The sequence below is a fragment of the Scylla paramamosain genome, chromosome 2 (assembly GCF_035594125.1).
Source record: "Scylla paramamosain isolate STU-SP2022 chromosome 2, ASM3559412v1, whole genome shotgun sequence".
NCBI lineage: Eukaryota > Metazoa > Arthropoda > Malacostraca > Decapoda > Portunidae > Scylla > Scylla paramamosain.
The window spans coordinates 25023796-25047819 of NC_087152.1; the positions used below are offsets into that span (position 1 = coordinate 25023796).

The following is a 24024-nucleotide window of genomic DNA, read 5'->3' on the forward strand; positions in this document are numbered from 1 at the left end:
AGGATGATTCAAGTGTCATCTTATACACCAAAATATGTGGTATTTCATTTTTTTTTACATTTTTTTCTATAATTTATGTTATTTTCATTCAATGATAAGTTTAGTGCACAACATAAACCCATAAAAAAAGGGGGGATTTTCTACCTGAAATGGATGAATTTTTTTACATTAATTCGAATGGGATAAATTGCTTCTCAACTCAAACACCCTAAAAGAACCAATCAAGCTTGAATCATGAGGTACCACTGTAATTATATCAACAGGAAAATGTTAATTATTACCAGAACCTTCACAAAATCAACCTTTCTTTGCTAATTTGGTGGTTTGAAACTTAGGTTTCTAACAATCACCTGACATAAGACATAAAATTGAAATTATTTAGTAGAAAAAAGCTTTTAATTCTTGTCCTTTATTTTATCATAATTACTTTGACAGCTGCAGGGTAATTACCTTTAAGATTTTTCTTTTCTTTTTCTTTTCTTTTTTTTTTTATGTAGGAGGGGCACCAACCAAAGGCAACAAAACAGTAATAAAAAAAAGGCCCACAGAGGTGCCAGTCCCCAAATGGTGTCAAAATTGGTAGTCAAAAATTACAGGATAAGTGTCTTGAAAACTCCCTTTTGAAAGAGTTTAAGTCATAGGAAGGTGGAAATACAGAAGTAGGCAAGGAGTTCAAGACTACCAGAGAAAGGGATAAATAATTGAGGACACAGAAAAGGGGTTACTGTCAGGTGTCTGAGGCAACTGACAGTAACGCCTTTTCTGTCCCCTTCAATTTTTTCTATCGTCATTTTCAATCCAAAGCTGGATGTTGTGTCTATGTGCGCAATGACTTAACCTGCTCTCATGCCCAAGCTCTTGAATTTTCTGAGTTTTTCCACCATCTGGCTATGACTACAGTCACTCTCAAACTAAATTTATCTGTGCTGTATACCTCTCACTTAATTCCTCTGACTATAAGAAATTCTTTGAATACATAACTTCCAAAGTGGAGCACATTCTGACTCTCTTCCCTTTTGCAAAGATCTCCATTATTGGAGGCTTCAATGTTCACCACTAGCTTTGGCTTTTCTCTCCTTTCACTGACCATCCTGGTGAACTAGCCTTCAACTTTGCTATCCTTCATGACCTAGAGCAACTGGTGCAACACCCAACTTGTATTCCTGATCGTCTTGGAAATACAGTAAAATCCCTCTTATCCGGCATCAACAGGACCGCCGACATGCCGGATACTTGAATATTACCAGATACTTGAATAGAAGTGAAATTATGTTCACAATCACCACCCTACACTCACGCATCTTACCATAACAAAGATCAGCTGTAATAGAAGTGAAATTATGTCCACTATCACCATCCTACACTCATGCATCTTACCATAACAAAGATCAGCTGATCTTAATCAGCAGCTGATCTGATCAGCTGCTTAAGTGTAAGCACAACACGCTTCCTCTTTCTACAACTTTGGGCATGATGAAGGCGTCAGGCGATAATCAGTGCACACGCGGGACTGAGTCACTGAGTAAACACAGTGCAGTGGGCCGTGGCTGGCGCGAAGCAGTGCGCTCTGGGGAGGGGACAAAGTATGCCTCGCGCAGGAATTTTAATCAATTTTATGAGTACACATTGATTTTTTATTGATTTTAAGGCTTGGGGAAAAATGTGCCGGATACTTGAATGCCGGATGAGAGGGATTTTACTGTATCATCTTGCAGTCACGGTTAACCTGCCCCAAGGTAGAGTGCTTGTGCTTGGTGATAGTCAGGTTAGGCACTTAGATAGTGCGTTTTGTGTCAGAGACAGGAAGCGTAGGTCAAGGGTGTGTTTGCTGGGAGCGTGGGATAGGGAAGGTTGCTGATAGGCTAGACACTTGGAAAATTATTGGACCAAGCCCATTGTTTTTCTCAATGTGGGAGGGAATGACCTTGGTAAGGTCAGGAGTGAGGAGCTGTTCGGGAAGTTTTGACAGGTTCTAGAGAGGACTAGGGACAAGGGAGGGATTCCTGTGGTATGTGGAGTCTTGCCGAGGAGGGCGTTAATGGTGACTGGCTGTCCAGGCCTATTACAGTGAATTGCAGGCTCATGAATCATTGTAAGTAATGGATAGACATTCATCAACAATTGGGACCTCTTCTAGAGTAGGGATGCCTTGTAAATCCAGGATGGAGTGCATTTATCATGCCAGGGTGCCTGGGTTTAGGCCACAATACTCGAGTGGGAGGTAACTGGACTCCAGCGCTTTTTTCATCAGTCAGTAGGGAAGAAGAGGTTATGAGGTCAAAATGAAAGACAAATTAGTTAAATCTAGAAAGGTAACTAGCTCAGAGAAGGTAATAAATAGCTTAAGTGTTTACTATAAAAATTGTAGAAGTATTTTGAATAAAATAGACTTGGCGTGTGTAGAGAAACTTGATATCATTGCTTTAACAGAAACTTGATTAGATATGTCAGGGAAAGTATTTAATCCAGAGGTTAAGATAGATGGTTATACACTGTTCCATAAAGACAGGGAAAACAGGAGAGGAGGAGGCATCGCATTATACATTAGGGACACATTACAGTGTTGTACTAATAGTAGAATTAAAAAAGATAGCAAAACATAGTCGATATGGGTAGATATTAAGGAAGGACCACAGTCAGTAGAACTGGGAGTAGTATACATCCCACCAAACAGTACAAAGGAAATTAACATCTCACTGTGGCAGGAAATAGAGCAGAAAGGTACAGTGGACCCTTGAATAATGAACATAATTGGTTATATTGAGGGGTTCGTTAAAGGAAAAGTTCGTTTTGCAATCTTAAGAACTTATTTATCTTTTTATTTATCTTTGTCCTTGATGATGGTGCCAATGGTGCTCTTATTACGATCGTAAAGGCAACACAACTGGGTGATGGTTGCTCCTTCCTCATACTTCTTGATGATTTCCTTTTTCATAGCGACTGTAATAGGCTGTCTTGTCTTCTCCAACTTCTTTGTGCTGTCCATGTTGCTGAATGCTGTCTTGCTCACAAAATGCTGCTAAACAAAGCTAAACAAGGAGCAAACACTAAGAGCAGCCTCTTGCTTATGCTTATGGCGCAAGGAACTGGAGCAGTATTGTAAGGTCACTTTAACCAGTGGTGCCAGGTCTTGTTATGCTATTTTCACTAGTTCGTTATTGAGCTTTTAGTTTGTTTTGTAGGTTGCAATATTTCAACTATTTCAGTTTGTTACTGAGATTGTTCACAGTTCAAACCGTTCGTTAGTCAAGGGTCCACTGTACAGTCAGGTATGTGAGGAAGATTTTAATTTTAGGAATATCGACTGGAGCCTGATGGTGGGTAACGGAAGCAGAGGAATTTCTTAAGGTAATTCGGGATAATTTTTTTAAACAGGTAGTTGTAGAACCCACAAGGGGAAATAATATTCTAGATTTAATTCTTACTAACAGGGAGGAAGCAGTCATGCAGATAGAGATTGGAGGACAGCTAGGTAACAGTGACCATTGGGAAATTAGGTACAAATTAAAATGGGAGGAAACTTTTAGAAGCAAAAACACTAGTAAAATACCTGACTTTAAGAGAGCAGATTTTGAGGAATTAAAAAGGTACCTCCAAGGAGTTGACTGGCAATGGATACAGGGTGATGTTAGGTCCGGGACGAACTTGAGAGAGATAAGGCAGGATGAGAGAGGTGAGGTGAGGTGTGAGGGTGTAGGACAAGAGGAGGGAAGATGTGTCCAGAAGGGGCTGAGAAGGATGAGAGAGAGAGATATGTGTGGGTATGTTGCAGGGTCAGGTCATGCTGAGATGGGAGAGGTGAGGTCGAGGCGAGTAGATGAGGGAGTGGAGAGGAGAGGATGGAAGAAGTCGAGATGAGGGGATTAGGTGAAGTAAATGTAGATGAGTTGTATAAATATTTTGTAAATTGCATACAGGACAGTTAGCAAACATCCCGTACAGAGCAATAAGATCACAGAAAAATTACCCTAAATGGATGATTGTTAGGTTAAAACACTATACGAGTATAAGGCAGAAGAAAAGTATATATGAGATTAGAAGGCAGGGGAAAAGGTTTTAAGGCCACATTATAATGAAATAGTTAAAACAGTCAGGAGATTAACAAGGAAAGCTAAAAGCAATTATGAATTAAAGGTAGCCAGCCAGGCGAAGATGTATCCCAAGGGATTTTATCAGGTATGTAGGACGAAGAATAAGGAAACTATAGGTTCATTAAAGGCAGCAGATGGGGAGCTGGTTGGTTCTGGGGAGGAGATTAGTAAAATTCTGAATGAGTATTTTTTAACTGTCATCACCCAGAAAAACATGCAGGATATGCCAAATAGTAAACAGATGTTTAGAGCAGATGAGAATAAGAAGCTGACATATTTCCATAACGAAGGAGATAGTGGAACAGGAGATAGGCTAAAAAAGTTCAAGACACCAAGACCAGATGAAATATATCCCAGACTACTTAAGGAATGCAAAGAGATTATTAGTGAGCTGTTAGTTTCTGTCTTTAGGAAGTCACTTGGGTCAGGTGAGGTGCCGGTAATATGGAGGCAGGCTAAAGTAATACCCATCTTTAAGAAAGGAGATAAAACTTTAGCATCTAATTATAGACCTGTCAGCTTAACTTCTGTTGTAGGTAAAATAATGGAATCAGTAATAGCAAAGAGCATTAGGGAGCATTTACACAAACATAGCTTGATAAATCAGTCATAGCGTGGGAAGTCTTGCTTGACAAACTTGTTAAGTTTTTACAGTAAAGTGTATGAGGCAGTAGATAATGGTGATAGTTATGACATCTTATGTCTGGACTTTAGTAAAGTGTTTGACAAGGTACCCCATCAGAGGCTCTTGAGAAAGGTTAAGGCACATGGGATAGATGGGAAGGTGTTAGGCTGGATAAAGTCATGGCTTAGTGACAGGCGACAGAGAGTTGTAATAAACGGCTCTAAATCCAAGTGGGGTCATGTAATTAGTGGGGTGCCATGGGGATCAGTATTAGGGACATTGTTGTTTTTAATATATATCAGTGACTTGGATAGTGGAATTAGTAGTGATGTTAGTAAATTTGCAGATGATGACACAAAGATAGGTAGATTAATTAGGTGAGAATTAGGATTAATTGGAATTAATTAAGTCAGAATCTGCCTTGCAGGCAGATTTAGATAGGATGAATGAATGGACAGACAGATGGCAAATGTAGTTTAGTATCAACAAGTACAAAGTACTTAGCGTAAGTAGAGGAAACCCACACAGTTGGTACACAATAAACAATAAAACTCTGGTAGGTTCAGGGTATGAAAAAGATTTAGGAGTTATAGTTAGCTCTGAGTTCCGTCTAGGAAAGCAATGCATAGAGGCCAGAAACAGGGCAAATAGGGTATTAGGATTAATTTTTAGGAGTGTTAAAAGTAGAAGGCCCAAAATAATATTAAAATTATATGTGGCGCTGGTCAGACCTCATCTAGACTACAAAGTACAGTTCTGGTCGCCAAATTACAGGAAGGATATAGGTCTATTAGAATCAGTACAAAAGAGAATAACTAAAAGGATACAGAGGATGAGGAGTATTCCTTATGAGGTGAGTTTGAAGCTGTTAAATTTACATTCTTTAGAGAGACGTAGGTTAAGAGGGGACCTGATAGAAGTCTCAAGTGGTATAAAGGTTATAACAAGGGGGATATAAGCAAAATTCTTAGGATCAGCAACCAGGACAGAACAAGAAATAACGGGTTCAAACTTGAAAAATTTAGGTTTAAGAAAGAGATAGGAAGAAACTGATTCTCAAATAGAGTGGTAGATGAATGGAAGAAATTGATTCTCAAATAGAGTGGTAGATGAATGGAACAGACTCGGTAATCATGTTAGTGCTAAGACATTAGGGAGCTTTAAGAGAAGATTAGATGGGTTTATGGATGGGGATGATAGGTGGAAATAGGTAGGTATATTTCACACAGGGACTGCCACGTGTAAGCCTGGTGGCTTCTTGCAGCTTCCCTTATTTCTTATGTTCATATGCTCTTATATGCCCAACATTCTTGACCTTTTCTTAACCTCTAATCCTTCTACTTATGTTGTTACCCTATCTTCTCTGTTGGGCTCCTCCGATCACAGCCTCATATCTGTATCTTATCCTATCACTTCAATCCCTCCTCAGGATCTCACAGAGTGGAGGTGCCTCGGGCATTTTGTCTCTGCTAGTTGGGTGGGATCTGAGGAGGTATTATGCTGATTTTCCTTGGGATGTCTACTGCTTCTGTGTCTGAGACCCATCTCTGTGAGTTGAGCACAAAACAGAGGTGATAGTGTCTGGCATGGAGGTGTACACGTGGTGATAATTGCAACAATAAAACCACGACAACTATGATTAAGCGTGGTTGGTTTTTAAGACATTGGATGGTTTAGTTGAAGGTATCATATGGTTTGGGCATGTACATACATTAGTTGATCTTGGAGGGAAAGGATTGGCTCAGCTTCACTTGTCGAATGCTCCTCGTTACTGCCAGGTATGTATTGGTGGGTGTCTTGACAGTGTGGGCTTTCATCATGTATTAAGAGTTACTTGTAGAAGGATATATACTCATGTATTACAATTTTTGGGTTGTACTCTTTACAGATTCCTGCTAAATTTTGTGTTAATTAAAGCCAATCATTTGGTCAGATGTGTTTTACTACTAACATCATTTTAATCAACATAAGATAAGGCAATCAATGCCTGGAACTTCTACCTAATGGAAAGTCTGCTAAGACCAGAGAGGTTGTATGCAAACCCAAGATCACTGACAGCAGCACAGGAATGAAAACACTGTATACAAACTTTCAAGACTCATAGCAGTTCTACCTCAAGATAAAGTGAACAAGCTTGGACTCTTTACCAATTTTATGTCACTCAGAGTGTACGAAAGTATATCTGAGGGTGCAACTTATGATGATGCCTTAAGTACACTACAGGCTTTGTGTGTGAAACTAACGAATGAAGTATTTGTGCATCACTCACTGGCCACTCATCGCCAACAGCTGGGCGAGACTCTAGATGAGTACTTCCAGGTCCTTAAGATCATGAGTAAAGAGTGTAATTTTAAGGCTGTCACTGCGATTCAGCACTGTGAAGAGTATATCAGAGACTCCTTTATTAGTGGCCTGCAGTTGCCACTGATAAGGCAATGCCTATTGAAAAACAGTACTCTTGATCTGACTACTTTGTCTAACCAAGCACGAGCTCTCGACTCTGTATAGAGGAACTTAGAGTTTTACGGTGATGTTCCTTTGTTTTGTGTGATCAGTGCTGCTGTGGATAATACTATGTAACACCATTTTTGTCTTTGACAAGCAGGTGTTATTTTCCAACTCTTTTCATTGCAAAACAATAGAAAATGTTCATTATTCCTGTCAAACTTTGCTTTTTAGAATTATTTTTTGCCCCAAATATCTAAATTTTACCATTTTTCCACATGCTGTCACAGAGAACTTCTTTGCTCTTGTCTTGAATTGACCACATATGTAGCAAAATGCATTTGGAGGATGATTGCTGCCTCTTAATGCCATTTCATCTCTTGTGATGTGTTCTCAGGCAGCCAAAGCAGAACAGATTGGTGGTCTGCAAACCCCTACTTCTATATTGTCAAGCAGTACTCTAGAATATCCTTAGTCTTTCTAAAATGTGTTCCAGAATGTTCTCAATCTTTCTAGAATATTCTTGAACCTACTTTAGAATATTCTGAATCATTCTAGAAAATTCTTGTAGATTCTAGAAAATTCTTGATACTTCTACATATTTCTACTGTATTATAGAAAGTTTTAGAATATTCTGGAAATGTTTACATTGAATAGAATGTTCTAAAATGTTCTAGAAACTTCTAAAAGTGTCTAGCAGAACATTCTGGAAGATTTGAGAAAATTTCTGAAATGTATGCAAATTCTTCTTAATATGAGAAATCTTTTGCTAGAGCTGGTCAATTCAAGAATGATCTTATTAAAATTAAAAATCTTTGGAACACTTTATATTCTTTCTTTCACTGTTTTAACTTATTTACTACATTTCAAAAGCAATCAGATAAGCAACTGAGATTTTGCAAAGATCTTTACCTGACGTGAAAACCAACAGTAACCCATACTATAATAAAATAAGCAAAAAATGTAAATTAATTGTTCTAACCACAAAAGCAAAGTTTTAGGATCAAAATAAATTTTTTATATTTTGTTTAGATGGAAATAACTGGAAAATTATGGTTTGGAGCCAAGGACAAGATAAATGTGAAATTTTGTTACATAGTGTAATAACACTAATGGAGAGCCACAATCTATTACAGTAATGGCTGCTATAAATTCAAAGTATTTCTTTTGTGGTCTTTGACGCCACCCATGTTTGAAGTGTCCTGTTTGTGAATTGTTGTGCCATAAGTGCCAGAAAAAGGGTTGCATAGCTAAAGTGTATTGGAGCGCTCATGCTACTGGGGCTTTAGCTTCTATTGATTGTATGACATTGGTGACTGTAACATCAGCTGCTGCTACTCCTAATATATTGTCAAAAGCGGTGGCTAAAATTTTGACTGAAACAGATGGACTTATTGACAGTGGAAGCTCAGAGAGTTTTGTATATCGACATAGTTAAACTCCACTTATTAAAAGTGCAACAGTCTAAGCATGGCTTCTACTTCATTTTTGACTGAAACATCTGGTTTTTGCAGTGTGGACACAAAAGTGAATGGCCAGACCTATGAAAATGTGTGTCTGGCTGTTCTTCCACAACTCTGTTCTGATGTAATTCTAGGCCAAGACTTTCAGAAGCTGCACAATAGTGTTACTTTGACTTACAGTGGAAACTTGCCCCTACTCGTAATCTGTGGACTTAGAGAGCTGAATGTAGATCCTCCAGAACTATTTACTAACCTAAAGGCTGTCATCTTATTGTCTCTAAATCACAACACTACTGCACTGTATCTTCACAGAAAAGGAAGTGGAAAGCCTGTTAAAGGAAAGAATTATTGAGCACAGCAACTCTCCATAGCATGCACAAGTGATTGTGGTCAAAAATGAGTCCCATAAGAGATGCTTGGCCATAGATTACAGTGAAACAATCAGTAAGTTCACACTCCTTGATGGCTACCCACTGCCTTGGATAGATGAAACTGTGAACAAGATTGCACAGGATCATGTCTTCAGTACGACTGACCTATGCAGTGCTTATCATCAGGTAGCCATCAGAGAACAGGACAAGCCATGCACTGCCTTTGAGGCATGTGATAAACTGTATCAGTTTACTAGAGTTTTGTTTGGAGTTACAAATGGAGTGACTTGTTTCCAGAGAATTATGAATTCACTAATTAAAGAAGAAGGACTTGTTGGTACCTATGCCTACTTGGACAACATCACCATATGTGAAATGATGCAAGAGGAACATGATGCTAACCTTGGCAAATTCCTCAAGGCTGTCAAAAGAAAGAATATGATCTACAATGAAGAAAAGTGCCATTTTTTCAACTCGTAAGTTCCACATTCTGGGCTAAATGGTGGAGAAGGGAGTGATTTGTCCTGATCCCAAATGCTTCAAGCCTCTTCATGACTTAACAGTGCTGTGTGATAGAAAGTCACTACACTGTGCTCTTGACCCATTTGCATATTATTCATAGTGAATATATGATTATTCACACAAGATTTGTCCACTTATTGCCACTAATACCTTCCCTGTGATGGAGGAGGCAGAAGCAGAGATTCAGCAACTGAAGAGTGATATAGAATCATCAATGGTTTAGGCAATCAAAAAATCTGAGCCATTTCAGATGGAGATGTATGCTTCAGACACCGCTATTGCAGCTGTTCTCACCCAAGTTGGTTATCCCATTGCCTTCTATTCTTGAACTCTGCAAGGACCTGAGGGACACCATGCTGCTGTAGAGAAGGAGGCCTTGGCTATTATTGAAAGTGCCACTGGGGGCATTACTTGATCAGTAAGCACTTCTCTACTAAAACTGACCAATGTTTGATAAACAGTATAAGAACAAAATAAAAAAATGATAAAATTTTAAGGTGGAGGATGGAAATCTCTTGCTATGATTTTGATATATTGTACAGACCAGGCCGAGATAACATTGCTCCAGATATACTCTCCAGGAGTTACTGTGCCATGGCATGCCCTGATCAGCAGCCACTGTCTGCCATTCATGATGACTTGTGCCACCTTGATGTTACTCATTTGCTTCACTTTGTCAGGTCAAAGAATCTACCTTATTCTGTGGAAGATATCTGTAGAGTTGTTACCTCATGCAGGACATGTGCAGAGTGCAAACCTAACTTCTATCAACCTACAAGAATTCCTCTTATAAAAAAGCTACCCATCTATTCAAACAGCATTACATAGATTTTAAAGGACCCCTTCCAAGTACAGACAAGAATCAGTATTTCCTAATTATTATAGATGAATACTCTAGGTTCCCATTTGTATTCCCATGTTCTAATATGTTTACATTAACAGTTATCAATTGCCTTTCTCAAGTCTTCTCCATTTTTAGCATGCCATCTTATATTCATTCAGACAGGGGAGCATCATTCATGAGCAGAGAACTAAAAGATTTTCTCAAGTAAAGGTGTCGCTTGCAGCAGAACTACGAGTTATAATCCTCAAGGCAACAGGCAAGCAGTGAGGTTTAACAGGAGCATTTGGAAGACCATTACAACTGCTTTGGTATCCTGTGGCCTGCTGATCTAGTGGTGGCAAGTTGTCCTTCCTGAAGCCCTTCATTTAATTAATTCTTTGCTCTGCATGGCAACCAATGAGACCCCACATGAATGGCTCTTCAGGTACACTCGTCGGTCTTCCACTGGGACCTCTATTCCATCTTGGCTGTCCAGTCCTGGCATTGTCTTACTTAGGCATCACGTATGGCCCAGTAAGACTGATCTGCTGGTAGATGAGGTTAAACTCCTACAGGCAAATCCCCATTATGCTCCCATAAGGTACTCTGATGACAAGGAAGACATGGTAGCTACCAAACACTTAGTTCCTGCCAGTAGTGAACCTCATGTACAGCCAAATCCTGAAATGAGCAACTGGCCTACTCATTCTGTTGATTCTACAAATATGACTCTTCAGTATAGTTCTGTTCCTGAGGACACTTCAACTACTCCTCATCAACACAAATGCAGTGAGGATACTTCAGTACTAAGGCACTCAGGCAATATGAGACATCCTCCTACTTGCTTCGAGGTATCTTGGATATAATTTTGTAGAAGGTGGAGAAAGTGGTGATAATTGTAACAATAAAACCATGACAACTATGATTAAATGTGGTTGGTTGTTGAGGCACTGGATGGTTTAATAGAAGGTATCGTATGGTTTGGGCGTGTACATTCGTTAAGTGATCTGGGAGGGAAATGAGAGGCTCAGCTTCTCTCATTGACAGCTCCTCATTACTGCCAGGTGTGTATTAGCAGATGTCTTGACAGTGTGGGTTTTCTTCATGTATTAAGAGTTACTAGTGGAAGGATAATACTTGTGTATTACAATTTTGGGTTGTACTCTTTACAAACTCCTGTTACATTTTGTGTTGATTAATGCCAATCATTTGGTCAGATGTGTTTTACTACTCACATCATTACATTCCTCATTATCTCTCTCAACCTAAACCTTCCAAACCTTGGTTTAACAAGGCCTGTTCTCATGGAACAAGCACTGAATCATACAAAAGTTTTTCGCAAAGGTTTGAACGAAGAGTTCAGCTTTAGAAATAGATGAGATGGCAGTGGTGCCATCAGGTTAAACTAAAGGAGGGAAAGATGAAGTGAAGTTATTGGCGATATTTTTAGCTTAGTGCCAAAAATCATGAGGGGAGTTAGATCTTGAAAAATTTTTACACTTTCTATTAATGAATGATTTTTAACTAACTGGAGAATAGATGGCATGATTTTGAGAAGAAATATAAAGCACATGAAATTCAGGTGATGGAAGGGTCAAGTACCTTTTATGGGCCACCTCTCTATCATGTATACCATGAGAACGGTCTGTGTTAAACCAAGGTTTGGAAGGTCTAGGTTGAGAGAAAGAGTGAGGAATGTATGCCTCTATGCTAGACACTATCAACTCTGTATTGCATTCAGCACACAGGGATGGGTCTCTGACATGGAAGCAGTAGTTATTCCAAGGAAATCAACATAATAATTAGCAGAGGCAAAATGCCAGAAGCACCTCTGCTTAGGGGGATCCTGTGGAGGGATTGGAGTGATAGGACAAGATACAAATGTGAGATTGTGATCGGAGGAGCCCAACAGAGAAGATGGGGTGACAGCATAAGCAGAAGTATTAGAGGTTAGGAAAAGGTCTAGAATGTTGGGCATATTTCCAAGACAATCAGGAATACAAGTAGGGTGTTGCACCAATTGCTCTATTTCGTGGAGGATAGCAAAGTTAAAGGCTAGTTCACCAGGATGGTCAGTGAAGGGAGAGGAAAGCCAAAGCTGGTGGTGAACACTGAAGTCTCCAAGAATGGAGATCTTTGCAAAAGGGAAGAGAGTCAGCATGTGCTCCACTTTGGAAGTTAAGTGGTCAAAGAATTTCTTATAGTCAGAGGAGTTAGGTGTGTGTATGAGAGAGAGAGAGAGAGAGAGAGAGAGAGAGAGAGAGAGAGAGAGAGAGAGAGAGAGAGAGAGAGAGAGAGAGAGAGGTTAACATGTATTTCATCTTCCCTGTGCTTCACACCAGTCTGAAGGACTAAAAGAAGGGAATATTTGAGGCAGCATGATATCATTAGGAAATGCATCGCTATATTTAGTATTACAAGTGTCTTTCGTAAACCAAACTGTACTCTGGCATTCTGTAAGGGTTAGATAAAATGCAGTTGGAATGATGAGTGATTTCCCCATTCACACATCTGACTGTGGTGTAGTAAGGACTGAAGGGGTTAAGAAGAGTAAGCAAGATGACATAGTTTGGTTCGGTCTTTTTATAAACATTCATAGCTGCAAAGGAATAGTGAACACTAGTCTATTCTAAGATCTAGAGTGAGCTACAGTTGTCCAAATAAAACATTAAAGTGTATCCTGTATTAATCCCTCACCTTATAACTAAAACCTGTTAATTCTCCCTGTCAGGCAAATGTTTTAAAACTACAAATTTGTTTTTAATTTATCAGAATGGATATATCTTATACATATTTTTTTTTCAATCAGAACCATTTATAGACATTTTTTAAGGATGAGTATCATCATTTATCTCAAACCAAGTCTAGCAGAAATTGGTTAAATCTTTAGGATCACTGCATGTGAATGCAAGGAGTTACAGGTGGTCTGAGTCCCGCAGCAAAGTGTGCCAGATGTGTGACATGGGAGAGGATGAGACGGTGGAACATGTGGTGTTGGAGTGTGTGAAGTATGCTAGAGACAGGAATGAGATGATGCAAGTGATACTGACTGAGTTAGGGCATGATAGGAATGAAAGAGTGGAGAAGACAGGAAAGGAGTGGATGGTGTTGTTGCTGGGACTGTGTAGAGAGGCCAATGAAAGGATGATTAGAACATAAGAACATAAGAAATAAAGGAAGCTGCAAGAAGCGACCAGGCTTACACATGGCAGTCCCTGTATGAAATATACCTACCTATTTCCATCTATTATCCCCATCCATAAACTTGTCTAATCTTCTCTTAAAGCTCTCTAGTGTCCTAGCACTAACAACATGATTACTGAGTCCGTTCCACTCATCTACCACTCTATTTGAGAACCATTTTTTCCTATCTCCTTCCTAAACCTAAATTTTTCAAGCTTGAACCTGTTATTTTTTGTTCTAACCTGGTTGCTGATCCTAAGAATTTTGCCTACATCCACCTTGTTATAACCCTTATACCACTTACAGACTTCTATCAGGTCCCCTCTTAACCTACGTCTCTCTAAAGAATGTAAATTTAACAGCTTCAACCTCGCCTCGTAAGGAATACTCCTCATCCCCTGTATCCTTTTAGTCATTCTCCTCTGTACTGATTCTAATAGACCTATATATTTCCTGTAATGTGGGGACCAGAACTGCACAGCGTAGTCTAGATGAGGTCTGACCAGCGCCAAGTATAACTTTGAGGCGGTGAAAGAGTTTCTGGAGAGAATGTGGCGTGCCACATGTATGAACAATTAGGATAGAGGATGCTGTTCGTTTCTTTTTTTTCCCCCCTTCTACAGGAGTTGCTAGTCCAAAGGCCTGGCTCAGGAGTGATCCTGTGCCACCTGTACCATCAAGATCTTTGCTGACCAGACTTGAATCAACAATGAGACACTGGTTTCAGAGCCTGTTAAAGCACACAAACACTTTGAGGTGGTGGTGGTGGTGGGAGAGTGGGAGTACCTTCAGTCCTCTTCCCTCACCCACCAAGACTGAGGAGCAGTGAAGGCGTTTGGCTTTTCCTGTCTTCCATGCCCTCAGCTGTGACTCCTTGATAAGTATGAACTTTCATCATAGTTAATAATAAGAATTTTGCTAGGTGACTACAGGTGGTGAACTTAATCAAATAATCATGTGTTTGTAAGTAATTTTTGAGAGTAGTTTCTTTTCAACTCTGTAATCTAGGGTAAGAGTACTGTTAATGCTGAGTTATGCAGTGTAGATAATAAATGAATGTTGCTGTATTTGTTGTATTTGAATTTGTCAGTGATTTCCTCAATCCTGGAATTTATTTACTTTGAGATTTTGTTACGATCTGATAGTCCCTACGCTCATAACATTCTCATTCATGGTGAGTTGTAACACTGCCTACACAAAGATGGTATTATAAGCTGTCAAGGGTATATGCCTGATTATACTTGTCATTCTATACTCATTCTAAAATTGTCTCATTAGTTTACAGCATCTTTAAGTTGGAATTTGTTTGATAGGAATTACTGATATATTGTAGTTGCTAGATAATATTCATACACAAATCTAAAAAAGGGATTAATAAAATCTTGGATGTCACAAAGTTTTGCGCATTACCATCCCAAGTTTTGCACTGCTTTGACAAGTATAGGTCAAATGTTGGCATCACATGTTTACATACAGTAAACACCCCATAAGTTGGATCTCTCTCTCTCTCTCTCTCTCTCTCTCTCTCTCTCTCTCTCTCTCTCTCTCTCTCTCTCTCTCTCTCTCTCTCTCTCTCTGAATGTTAGAACAATCCTAAGGATTGCTAAAATAGAATGAGACTGACTGAGAATGAAAATGAAATTACATATATGACTGAGAATGAGTGAGAAATGATGAAGCAAAGATGACATAAAATGAATGAGTTGGAGAGAGAGAGCAAGGTATAACTCCCTAATCCCTTATCTCTGACAGATAATGGGGAGGGGAAGTGACAGGGAAAGAGGTCTGAGAAAAGATGAAAGAAAGAAGAGGAAAGGAAAAAAGGGAGGAAGGTACAAGTACCTGATAGGTGAGCAGCAGCTCACACAGGTGTGTCTTGCGAGTTTTAGTTTGTTATTCTGATTAAATTTTTATTAAAATTTCAGTGCTTGCACGAATGGCAAGTTCATCTTGCTACTTTTGATTCGTTATTCCGATTAGATATTTATCAAAATACCAGTGCTCGCATGAGTGGTGAGTTTGTTATGCCAGTTTTGGTTCATTATTCTGATTAAATACTTATTAAAAATTTCAGTGCATTATTGCAGTTGTACGTTATAATGACCGTGTATTGTCGTGTACCTTACTGTACAAGTCTTGTACAATGCTTGTGTTTAGATCTTCAAGTTTTGAGTGTTGTGTTATACTCTAAGTGCATAAATCATGTGTGATTATGATCCCTCCTTCCATCTCCTTTACATCAGCCCTCCATCTACTGGCAAAATTTACATACTACAAACTGATATTGCATACTGACACAATGATATTGCATACAGTATTGTACTGGGGAGAGGGGATGGATAGGTCACAATTCCACTATTTGTGAGGGCTCATTATTCCATCTTAGATGTTTTATTCTAATAGAAAGCAATTCTGGCTACCTAAAGGGAGGCAGGCTGTAAGGAATTGATATGAGGAGACATCAAGTCAGTCTTGACACAGGTCCATGGTCCTCAGAACTTCCATCATATAGGGTCACATTACTAAGGCCATTCAAGATTACTATTCGGGGACCACAGTGATCATAGGAGAATCTATTCTCCTAAAGAAAATGCATATTCTTATTTTACTTGTGCTTCAACAGTGGTCATATGTTTAGAAGACTGTGGAAGATTTGAACAGTGAAACCTTTATACAAGCATTCCAGTGATTTAAAATGACCAATTACTGACAATACCACTATCTAAAACTCAGAGGCTTGAGGCCACTGGCAGCAAACCCTTTTCTGTTTCTCTTACTCTCTTTCAATATCATTACAGAGCTGACTGTTGTTTCTATGTATGCAACAATACAATACAGAGCTAGCTGTTGTTTCTATGTATGCAACAATACAGTGTAATTGTACCCACACTCTTGTTTTCAGAACTTTCCATCTGGCAAAGACTTCATTGCCAGTCACTAAATTCATCTGTGTTGTGTATCTCTCAACAACACTATGTAGAATGTTTTGACCATTCAATTTGTAAAGTGGAACACATATTCAACCACTTACCACTTCTCCCTTACTGAAATTTCCAATGACTAGAGATTTCAATATTCACCGCCAGCTTTGCCATTGCCTTTCACTAACTAATCTGGTAAACATGGCTTTAGTTTTGCTATTCTATACAACCCAAAGCAATTAGTGCAGAACCTACTCACATTTTTTACTATCTTGCAGATGTGCCAACCAGTGCCAGCTCATGGCTAAAATTAGTGGGGATACTGCTTCAGAAAATTTTTAGCCATTGTTTTAATATGAAAAAGAAAATTTATACGGAAATTTGATAAAATCCTGAACAAAAGTTTTTCTTGCTTAATGTTGTGTAAAATTAAACAAACATATAAGAAGAAAATTTCTAAATACATATACAGTAGAACCTCAGTCACTAAATGTCTCCCTTTCCAAACAATTTGGTTTTTGAGCAAAAATTGTAACTCTTAATTGGTTCGAATACTGTATCATAATTTGGTTTTCAAACAAAGTTACTTGATTTCAAATACTACAAGACATAGCAAAACTTGCCATTTATTACTAATTTATAGTTTCTATAAATATTTGCTTCATTTTTGTATGTTTGGAGGAGCGACACAGAGGGTAAGACAGTAATTCAATCTTCAAAATAAGTTAAATATCATCCCATGGAAGAAGTTGAAGAACCTCAATGTAAACAAACAAGGTTTGCCACTCATGAGTAATCCTGAGTCTCCTGTGGCTCTCTCTATGACCCACAATACCATCACTACTGCACAACTACATTTTCTCAGTAGCTTTTCCCAGCAGCAAGGTGCCTAAGTGTTACGATCACCTTCAGTTTGGCGGTGAGTGGGTTGCTTCTCTCTGTGTCACTCTGTAAGGATTCCCTCATTTGATCAGTGACGAAGAGAATGCCTGCATGGTCTAAACAATATCTTTTAATGAGTTCTGTGTCATCAAGTTCATTCAGTACATCCTTTATGGATGAAAATTTCTAAGCTGGAGATGTTATGGAGTGTCCATCTTAGCAATGAGATCACTGGCCACTAAGACATGGTGGGTAGGTGCATCAGAACAGATTAACCTGTTTTATATTGATTCCTATGGGAAAAATAGTTTGGGTTTTTAACATTTTTGATTTTGAACAGTTCAAGAACCAAGGTTCCACTGTATAACATTAACTTACGAAAGTCAACACAGGTGTGCACACATAAAAGACTTCTCATCACTCATCTGTCAAATCTATACTAAAACCATTAATGTGTCAATGTACCCAAGGCCACTGTCTGTCTTGAGTTGTCATGTCAGATAATATCAGAGCTTTGCTCTCCCATGCAACTTGATCAAACTAGTTGGATGGCATGCTGATTGAGATTTTTATCCCCTTTTCTGGCACAGACTGTATTTTGACTAGCAATGGATGAGAAAGACAAGAAAGGGATATGATATGACTGGCACTGGATGAGAACAATAAGGAAGTGATATACTATGACCAGCATTGGTTGAGAATGGTAAGAAAGGGATATATTATGACTGGCACTGAATGAGAATGGTAAGGAGAAGAACTAAGTGTTCTTGTGTCACTTCTGCCAATATTCTTCCTCCTCCCAGTTTTTTACTCTAAACATGAGTTTTATTTGTCCAAATATGGAATACTGTTCCCAAATATAGGGAGGTTATCTAATTTTAGTTGACAGGTAATCTTGTGGATGCATCCTGTCATACCAGTACAAGACCATCTTGAACTCAGCAGAAGGCTGCTTGAAGACTGAAGTTCATTTGCTAGGCCCCAGTGTGTAAATTATCCTCTTAACTCTTTGATCTTAAGGTTGAAGGATCAATAATAGCTGGGGTAAATCTAATGGAGTGATATGCATTATATCACATGAAAACTATGAAGTTAGACCAAGAGCAAAAAATGATACATGATGTATATAATAATATTTTGAGTTGAGTCAGTCCACCAGTGAGCCTCCTTATCATCCAACTTAAAGACTGTGCTCCAGTAATTGTTTCATACATAGAACTGAATATTATTAAGTTAATACATAGAACAGGACAGTGGAAAAAAATCCTCTTATGCAACCCAAGCAGAACAATGGACACTAGCTGGCTGTCAACATTTCCTATCTTTTTTTTTAGGTTTATTATTATTTATTATTTTCTCCTTGAATCCATAATAGTTTTGCAGCTAGGTATTATAAGCTCTAGAGAGATGGTTAAGTCTCAGAATTTAAGATCACTATCCTATTATCATTTAATTTCCACAGAGGATATGAAAACAAGAGTGTATGAGCTTAATCTCAAATCATGCACACTCACCTGTCATCTTAAAGTCCAACATGATATTAATGATCTGGTTGAGTGTAAGGCACTTATTGCCAATCCCCCATGCCAAATACCTGCAACAAAAATACAGCACACACTTAATTTATTGTAAAATAAGTAAATATAGAGAATGGCCTCATTACGAAAGGGCATGGATAAACCAGTGTATACTGTTGGGTCTTTATGTGGAAGTATGTGGCCACAAGTTCCTGGGGTGCAGTAGGGTGGTCCATGAGACTATCCCATTCTATCAAGGGCAAGTAAGGCTAAGAGTGTGAATGATGTGTGTATGAGTGTGTGGTGCTTTGTCTGGGCCAACCTGTATGGATAGATAAACAGATATACTCTTACAAGTATGATCAGTTTGGTTCCTATCTGATACATGCATAAATGTGATGCAACCTTGAGGGCTTCTTTAGGAAGCTCTCTTGCATCTTGTTTGATAAGCAGACTGGATCAGATGCAGGAAAGGAATGGATCAATGTTATGGTGTAACAGGGATAAACCAGTTCTGTTGTCAGGTCCTCATGCACAGAGAACCACATAATGCTTGTATGACTGACTCTCATAAAAGTATGGTCAATGAAGATCTGTTTTCTCCTCTAAAAAGACTACGAAATGTGGCAGTGCTGGAGGAGAATTTCACTGGTTCCCAAAGTGATGATATTCAGGTGGAGACAAAGGACAATATTGTTCTAGCAGAAAAAAATACTGATTTGCTGTCAGGGATCATATCATTCTTCTTTATTCCATGTATTTAGTTAAAAAAAAACTTTCAATAGAAAATGTGAAAATCTTACTAGATCTAACTCCCCCTGTGACTTCTGGCATCAAGCCCAAAAAAAACATCTTCAACATTTCTTCTTTATCTTTCTCTGCTTCACTCTGATGGCACCATTACTATTTCATAAATTGCTAAATCTGAACTCCTCATTCAGACCTTTATTAAAAATTCAACCTTGGATGTTTCAGGGGATGTTCTCTTCCATCCTCTGACTATTCCATGCTTCTGGTTAAGAGTCTTGTTAATGATGTCCTTCATGCCATTGCTGGCCTGATTGGGTGCATCCTGTTGCACTCCACAACTATGCCTCTATGCTTACACCTTGCCTGGTCAAACTATATCAACTTTGTCATCTACCTTTCCTTCCTGCTATAAGTTACCTACATTTAGCCTGTTCCTAAAAAGGATAACCACTCCAATCCTTCAAACTACCATCCTATTGCTTTAATCTCCTGCCTCTTTTGTTTTTAATTTATCCTCAATAGGAAGATTCCTCAATATTTATCACTTTACTACCTCATATCTGATCACCAGTACATGTTGTGCTGTTGTGCTTGCCTGACTGGTTGGGGTGCAACAACAGGAGATGCCAAGACAGGTCATTGGGCTCATGTGAAACTAGACCATATTAATGTTTTAGAACTAAAAGCTATACTATTGGGCCTCAAATCTCTATGCAAGGATTGCAGGGATACACATATCTGCTTTCGATTGGACAACACCACTGCTGTTGCCTGTATAGACCGGGGTGGCAGCATTAAACCTAACCTGAATGCTGTAATAGAAAATATTTTTGATTGGGCTGAGTCAAGAGGGATTACATTGTCAGCAGAGTACATAAAGGGACTCCATAATGTAGAGGCAGACAGAGAATCCCGAGTAAAGAACTTAGATACTGAATGGATGTTACTACCCAAGGTCTTCAAGTTACTGTGCCAGACCTTTTATACACCAGATATTGACCTTTTTGCCAGTAGAATCAATGCCCAGCTACCCATTTATGTTTCCTGGAAGCCAGATCCTTCACCTATATATGTTAATGCGTTAACGCTCAGTTGGGCTGATGGGGAATTATATGCCTTTCCACCTTTCAGGATCATCAGCAAGGTACTGCAGAAGATACAGGAAGAGCAACAGCTATGACAATTCTCCCTCTTTGGCCAACCCAAGTATGGTTCCTGAAAGCCCTCCAACTGCTGGCAGAAACTCCTCTTCTGCTCCCTCGATATTCATTAATCCTGCCTCAATATCCCTCCCTTGTACACCCACAGGCCCAAAGGTTAATTCTAATAGCAACGATCTTATCGGGCATGCCTTCCAAAATCAAGGCCTTTCGCCAGAGGTTGCCGGATTTCTGCTTAACTAGTGGAGAAAGAGCACAAAATTACAATATGGGAAACATATCGAAAGATGGATGTCATTTTGTCTCAGCAGGGATATGGATCCATTTTCACCACCTGTAAATGTTTTGCTGGATTACCTATTCCTAGAATTTAAGAAAGAGAAAGCTCGAGGCTATAGCTCTATGAACATTATCCGGTCAGGCATCTCAACAGTAGACCTTATCAAAGGTCAGCCTGCAGGGAGGCACCTCTTAGTCAGTAGGTTCATGAAAGCAGTCTTCCAGGAGAAACCTTCCTTTGCTCGCCTTCAATCTACTTGGGACCCAGAATTGGTTTTAAATCACCTAAAGAGCCTAGGCCAGAATAAAGACTTGTCACTCATCCAGTTGTCGAGAAAATTAACAATGCTAATGTTACTGATATCTGGCCAACGTGGCCAAGTGTTACACTTAATGGACACCAGGAACATGAGTACCTCAGACTCCAGAATCTCTTTCCGAATAGGAGACCCTCTCAAAACATCTAGGCCAGGTTATCATATAGGAGACCCTCTCAAAACATCTAGGCCAGGTTATCATATGTCTGAACTAGTTTTTGAAGCATATGTACCAGACAGACGAGTATGTGTACACACCACTAGTTTACACTACCTTGACAGAACGAAAGAAAAAAAGGGGGAAAATTACCAGATTCTTTCTAACAACAAAACCATCCATAAAACTGGCATTGAGACACTTTACGACGCTGGACAAGAGATATCATGAAAGCTGCTGGTATAGATCTCACTATCTTTTCTCCTCATTCCACCAGGTCAGCTTCATCCAGTAAAGCAGCCCTGAAGCTACCACTGTCCACTATTTTGTCCACTGTAGGTTGGACCAATGAGTCAACTTTTGCAAAATATTACGAGACCATTAAACAAACTTTGTCGGTTTGCAAAAGCAGTGTTGTCATAAGTTTTTGGGTATGTCGGGTTTAACTACTTTGTCTTGTGTATAAGGTTATGCACTTTTATGAACAAATGTATCTCAGTTTCTCTGTAGTTGAGTCACTTGATTAAAGAAAATCTTTGGGAATGCCACGTTTTCTTATGCATACATAAGTGTTTCAGGTTATATACCTTTCCATGAATATATATATATATATATATATATATATATATATATATATATATATATATATATATATATATATATATATATATATATATATATATATATATATATATATATATATATATATATATATATATATATATATATATATATATATATATATATATATATATATATATATATATATATAAAATTTTTCTTGTAGGTTTGAGGAACCACTCTAAAGCTCTCATTGAATCCATTGTGACGCAGTTAAAATATTGTGAAATGAAACTGTAAGATTAAACGAATACTTACCAAGTGTGAAGATTGATCATAATTTCACGAACATTTTAACTGCGTCACTTAGGGATTAAATGCCCTCCCTTCACTTCCCTTCATTCAACACTGCTTTCACAGTGTTGAGTGTAGAAATCACTAGATGATTTATGTAGATATATTTATTAATGTTTAATGCTGCTTCCTCAAACCTACTCTCTAAAATGACTAGTAGGTACCTGGAAATAATGGAATACATGAAGGGTACATGACATGGTCAGTGTGTATGGGTGAATTGTACAAAAAGATGTTTTAGGAAGAATATTGTCATGTAAGAAATTAATTTAAATCAAGATTAAAGTTTTAAATATACTTTTAAATGTACATGAGAAATATGAAATGTATGAACATATAATTATTTTGTTTTATTGTACATTTAGCACCTAGTAACAATTATTCAGGACTGAATAGCTATTTTTATTATATTCAAAATAGACCTAAAAATTTTATTTATATGTTTTCAGTCTTAAAGCTAGAGAGAAATGTTTTTTTTTTAATTAAGCAGCCTAGAGGCTAAGGTATGCAGTATGTATTTCTCAAAAGCTCCCAGAAGAGTGCATGAGGCTGAATCTTAAGAAAATTAGTCACTCCACAGTAAGCTTTTCTTGGTTCACCTTATGTTTTGACAGTACAAGAGGGGAAGGAGTTGATGATGATCATAACTGCCATGTTTGTTAAAGATTCTTTAATCCATACATCTGTCATGGCCTGAATCTGGTTTCTGCTTTATATTTGTGAATATATTGACTTACTTATCTGACAAAACCCCTTCCTTCAGTGTAGTTTTTTTTAGATCAGATTCACTAATGTAACAGGGTTTCTGTATTTCCTGTTCATCTATCCAGTTATTTGCATCTAGAACTTCTTTGTGGAAGGGTTCCAGAGGCTCACATTAGGAAACACATTTTTTTTTAGTTAACTAAATTTCTGCTTACTGCAATAAGTACAAAAAAATTTCTGCTTGCTGCAACAACTACTAGAGAATTATGCTTATTGCAACAGGTACAGAAAATATTTCAACTTATTGCAACAGGTACAGAAAATATTTCAAAGTCTGGCTATCAATCCTCATAGTGAACATTTATTTGTTAATGAAATTCACTGAAAATATGAGGCAAAGACTAGCCAAGCAGTAATATTAACACATGCAGGCTGTTCACTTGAAGCAGCACAGTCACATACACATCTCCAAGGGATGTAAAAAGCAGGTAATGCACCATATTAAAGAGGACTTTTTAAGAGATAAAATGTATATACCTATCATAATTACTAAAATGTAACTTAAAAGATTTTCCTTACTTTGAAGTCCTGTTGACTTTTGGTAATCCTTGTATAATTCCTTCATTCTTAGGGAGCAGTCACATACTAAGAGTGGGAGGGCTCAGCCATACCGTAAATCAACCCATGGGTGATGTGACTGTGTCGTCTGCTTTGGGGTACTATCAACATGATGGGTGCATGGTGGGGGTGGACAGCAGCAGGAGGCGACATTGTTGCCATTTGGGAAAGGGTCCCAATATGGACCTTCTTCATATATTTTATGGACTAATCCAGTGTTTTACTTAGATATTATAGTAGCAAATGAATTATGATTTGTTGGAATATATATCTGATAAGT

The 24024-nt window shown here is 38.3% G+C and overlaps 2 long non-coding RNA genes across 2 annotated transcripts in view; one reads left to right on the forward strand and one right to left on the reverse strand.

Moving 5' to 3' along the window:
• LOC135112072 (uncharacterized) overlaps positions 1–20666 on the reverse strand; it is a 35927-nt gene extending 15261 nt beyond the window's left edge. Inside the window, exon 1 of the long non-coding RNA XR_010274044.1 lies at positions 18841–20666. This is a non-coding gene — a long non-coding RNA (uncharacterized LOC135112072). The remainder of the gene's footprint in view (positions 1–18840) is intronic.
• Positions 12425–22049, forward strand: LOC135112077 (uncharacterized). Its single transcript, XR_010274053.1, has 2 exons — positions 12425–14404; positions 20725–22049. It is a non-coding gene; the product is annotated as an uncharacterized LOC135112077 (long non-coding RNA).
• The last annotated feature ends 1975 nt before the right edge of the window (positions 22050–24024 follow it).